The following is a 5,027-nucleotide window of genomic DNA, read 5'->3' as shown; positions in this document are numbered from 1 at the left end:
AGACCCCAACCCAAATTAAACCATCCCAAAGACCCAAGCCCAATCCCTAAATCTACTCGACCCAAACCGGATTAAATCTTGGCCGTTGATCAAAATTGATCAACGACCTAGATTCACTCTTACCAAATAATACCCAAACGACCCCCCCAAACCCCTTTCATTCCTCCGACTCTATTCTCTCTCTCTCTCTCTCTCTCTGGTTCTCTCTAGAACCTTTCCCCTTCCCCTCCGCTCCGATGAGTTCCACTCGCCTTTTCCTGCCACCTCCTAGCCTGAATCCATGGTGGTCTAACCACCTACCAGCCTACTATGGTTCCTTCACGCTTGGTTACTAAAGACTCATGACTTGACCATGAAGAAGCTGGATCCAGACCTTGTTTGATGCGAGTTCCATGGCTATCTCCGGAAAACCATGTCTGTTCGAGCCTGACCTCGACTCCTCCTGTTTAGATCAACGACGATCCAAGTCTTTCTCACCGTTTGGGTTCCTCTGAAACCTTAGCTTTTGAGGTTCTTCTGATTTCTTTAGATCTGTTCTAGATCCATGTTTTCCCTAAACTTTTAAAATGATTTCTTGACATTTCTTTTAAAACTATGCTTTCAAAACCTTTATTTCTTCCGATCTAGGGTTTTTGAATTATGTTTCTCTGATTTTCTTTTTTCTCTTGTATGTTTCTCAGATTTTCTTTTTCTTTGTGTGTTTCTTCCACTATGTTGCTTCTACTATGTTCTTTATGTGTTTCGTTTACCTTGTTTTCTCCTACTGTGTTCTTGTTAAGTTTTTTTTCACCATGTTCTTATTTGTTTCTTCTACTAGTTCTTCTATTGGTTTCGCATGTTGTTCTTTTACTATGCCTATCTTGAGTTCCTACAACTAAAAGAGCATGTTAAAGGTCTCAGTTTCTTTCTGAGACCTCTGAACCTGTTTCAATTAGTATCTTCTCCCTTAATCACTTGCCCTTTCATCTCTGCACTCGGTTAATGGCAAGAACCCTAAATTTGGGGGTTCATCCGAGTTTTGAGACCCTTGGCTATGTGATTTGTTTGCTCTTCATCTTTGAACTTATTTGATTTCAGAAAACCTAACTCTTTTGGACCTATTTCAATTTTTCTGAATTTGTTAACTGAGTCTTGAATTCTCTGTTTCTTTAAGCGATTATGATTTTTCTACTAAAACTCTTCTAAGGTCCTTATACTGGACCCTTTGTATGCTATTTGATACTATCTCTTCTAACCTATGTGACTACCTACTAATTTTGTAATGGCATGATGTTCTCTTTATATGTGCTGAACTTCCCCCTAAAAATGGCTTTCAATTTTGATTAATTTCAGACTTCCCTTGTATAAGTTTGATTGATTTCTTTCCTTATTTGCTGATTTTCCTGTTACTTGATTTGAGTCAAAAACTTTCCTTAGCCCCTTCATGAGCTAGTAATTTCAAACCTGTGACCCCTTGATTTACTGTATACTGATTGATCCTTACCTTATTTGTTTTAGCCGTGTATTTCAAAATTCTTCCCTTAATTAAAACTCCTATGTATTTACCCCTAATTGCCTACTTTGCACATGATGTTTATTTGATTTCTTTCCTTAAATAGTTTTACCGTTTGAATCTGAATTCCTAAATTAAAGGAAGTCTTGTATTGTCCTCCTTTCTAACCCTAGTTCTTCAAACCTATTTTCCGCCTCTCCTTTTTTCTCCCAAAACTTGCCGACACTAAACGAAGGAGAAAAACAGAGAGTAGCAGTAGATATGGCAGGAAAAGGTGAAGGACCAGCGATCGGTATCGATCTCGAAACCACCTACCCTTGCTTCGGAGTTTGGCAGCATGATCGTGTTAAGATCATCGCCAATGATCAAGGAAATAGAACGACGTCGTCTTACGTTGGATTCACTAATACTAAGCGTCTTATTGGTGATGCTGCTAAGAATCAGGTCGCTATGAACCCTATCAACGCTGTCTTTGATGCAAAAGGCTGATTGGTAGGAGATTTGCTGATGCCTCGGTGCAGAGTGACATTAAGCATTGGCCATTTAAGGTCATTCCTAGACCTGGTGATAAGCCAATGATTGTTGTCAACTACAAGGGTGAAGAGAAGCAGTTTGCAGCTGAGGAAATCTCTTCTATGGTGCTTATAAAGATGAGGGAGATTGCTGAAGCTTTCCTTGTTTCTACTGTTAAGAATGCTGTGGTCACCGTACCTACCTACTTTAATGACTCTCAGCGTCAGGCCACCAAGGATGTTGGTCTTATTGCCGGTCTTAATGTGTTGTGTATTATCAATGAGCCTACAGCAGCTGCCATTGCTTATGGTTTGGATAAGAAAACAACTAGTGTTGGTGACAAAAATGTGTTGATCTTTGATCTTGGTAGTGGTACCTTTGATGTATCTCTCCTCACCATTGAGGAAGGCATATTTGAGGTGAAGGCTACTGCTGGAGACACTCACCTTGGAGGTGAGGACTTTGACAACCGAATGGTCAACCATTTCGTTCAGGAAATAAAGAGGAAGAACAAGAAGGATATCAGTGGTAATCCTAGGGCACTTAGAAGGTTGAGAACTGCCTGTGAGAGGGCGAAGAGGACCCTTTCATCCACTGCTCAGACCACCATTGAAATTGATTCTCTCTACGAGGGTATTTATTTCTACTCCACCATTACCCGTGATAGATTTGAAGAGCTTAACATGGATTTGTTCAGGAAGTGTATGGAACAAGTTGAGAAGTGTTTGAGAGATGCTAAGATGGACAAGAGCACTATCCATGATGTTGTACTTGTTGGTGGCTCTACTAGAATTCCCAAGGTTCAACAACTCATGCAAGACTTTTTCAATGGAAAGGAGCTCTGCAAGAGCATCAACCCCGATAAAGCTGTTGCTTATGGTACTGTAGTACAAGCTGCTATTTTGAGTGGTGAAGGTAATGAGAAGGTGCAGGACTTGTTGCTGTTGGATGTTACCCCTCTTTCACTGGGTCTCGAAACTGCTGGTGGTGTAATGACTGTGTTGATCCCCCGAAACACCACTATCCCAACCAAGAAGGAACAAGTCTTTTCAACCTACTCGGACAACCATCCTGGTGTGTTGATCTAGGTCTATGAAGGTGAGAGAACAAGGACTAGGGACAACAACTTGCTTGGTAAATTTGAGCTCTCTAGCATTCCTCCTGCTCCCAAGGGTGTTCCTCAGATCACAGTGTGCTATGCCAATGGTATCTTGAATGATTCACTGAGGACAAGACCACTGGACAAAAGAACAAGATCACCATCACCAATGACAAGGGCAGACTTTCCAAGGAGGAGATTGAAAAGATGGTTCAGGAAGCAGAGAAATACAAGTCCGAGGATGAAGAGCATAAGAATAAAGTTGAGGCAAAGAATGCTTTGGAGAACTATGCATACAACATGAGGAACACCGTGAAGGATGAGAAGATTACATCTAAACTGCCTGAAGCTAACAAAAAGAAGATTGAAGATGCCAGGCGACCATCCAGTAGCTTGATGCTAACCAGCTTGCCGAGTCTGATGAATTTGAGGACAAGATGAAGGAGTTGGAGAGCGTCTGCAATCCAATCATTGCCAAGATGTACCAAGGTGCAGGTGGTGACATGAGCGGTGCCATGGATGATGATGCCCCAGCTCCTAGTGGTGGCAGCGGTGTTGGTCCCAAGATTGAGGAGGTCGACTAAGCTGTTGGTGTGTTCCTCTTCTATTTTTTGTTTTATCAGTTATTTTATTCCCAAGAAACTATATTTTATTATTTCTGCTTGGTTAGTTAATGGTCATACTTTTGCATATTTTGTCTTGTTTATCAATCACAATTACTATAAAAAAGGAAGTCTTGTATTGATTGATTTTTAATTGATAACCAGTTCCTTAATTGTTTTCTTACCATTATTTCTGCCTGTTTTCATACTATAAATATTGACTCTTTCATTAACACAAGGACATCAATTCATCACTCGTAGTCTTTCTGAACTTATACTTACACTCAAAGTATTCTCTCTTGTTGCTTAAACTGTGGCCTGTTTACAAGACCTACTGCCTGTTTTTCTCTATTTACTTCTTTGAAACTGGTATGTCCTAATTTAAGATTTCAACTTCACAACAATGTGTTTATTTATTACTTTTTGTATCCCTGTCTGATTACTGCTTCTGTGTAGTTCAACACTTGCTCTAGCATATTGATTTCTTTCTGCCTGCTCTATTATGTGTCTAAGCTATGGTTTGAGGCATGGCAATACTGCAAGTTATTGTACATGAATCAAACTCGATCCCTTGGGATCCTAGCCTCTAAATAGTGTGTTCTAGTAGGTTTGAGAGTATGCTAGCATCCTCCATTGCTGAGCTTGCTTAAAGCCTGCCCTTGCCTAAGCAACAGGCTCTTTACAATCTCCTTATTCCCTATTCCCCTATGTGTACTTATTTGTAGCTGTTTCCCTCTCCCTTTCCCCTTTCAGAATTCTATTTCTGCACTTGCACCCTCTCTTAGTCTTTAAGTTCTGCCCCCCTCTTGTGAGCCTTGCCTTGGGAACCTTTGAGTTCCCTCTGAACTTGGACACTTGAGGGCTGGCCCGTCCGCGCTGCACTTGTCCTAATCTGATAATACATTTGGGTGTGAGCATTGACCGGAGTCCTACTGAGGCTCTTAGGGAACTTTGACACATTCAAATGAGAGAAAGGCTTTGGATCATGATCCCCTAGAGTTGGTTTACCTCATATTTCAGACATGAAGTCTGAATCAGGCTCTCCTTTAGTTGTAATTTTATATTTTCTGATGCATTTTTTTACTTTATTCCGGGATGTGATAATTTGTAATAAACTCTTAGGGATAGCTAGTGAAAAGGGCGGGTAACTATGTATGCAAAGGGTAGATACTATGCCTAGATATCATTCTAAATTCTACATTCTCACATAGATACCATGTCTATAGGTGTTTTTGAATTCTACACATTCAAATGCATATAGAAAGCATGCCTATAGGGGATTCTGAATGTCCATTTTCACGTAGAAATCATGATCATAGGA

At 40.5% G+C, this 5,027-nt stretch overlaps 1 pseudogene; it reads left to right on the top strand.

Annotated features, from left to right (window-relative positions):
• The first annotated feature begins 1,666 nt into the window (after window positions 1-1,666).
• On the top strand, window positions 1,667-3,796 carry LOC107791913 (heat shock cognate 70 kDa protein 2-like; annotated as a pseudogene).
• The last annotated feature ends 1,231 nt before the right edge of the window (window positions 3,797-5,027 follow it).

The sequence above is a fragment of the Nicotiana tabacum genome, chromosome 5, assembly GCF_000715075.1.
Source record: "Nicotiana tabacum cultivar K326 chromosome 5, ASM71507v2, whole genome shotgun sequence".
In the NCBI taxonomy this organism is placed as follows: domain Eukaryota; kingdom Viridiplantae; phylum Streptophyta; class Magnoliopsida; order Solanales; family Solanaceae; genus Nicotiana; species Nicotiana tabacum.
The sequence above is the reverse complement of the archived record's forward strand: the minus strand, read 5'-3'. Positions and strand labels throughout refer to the sequence as shown.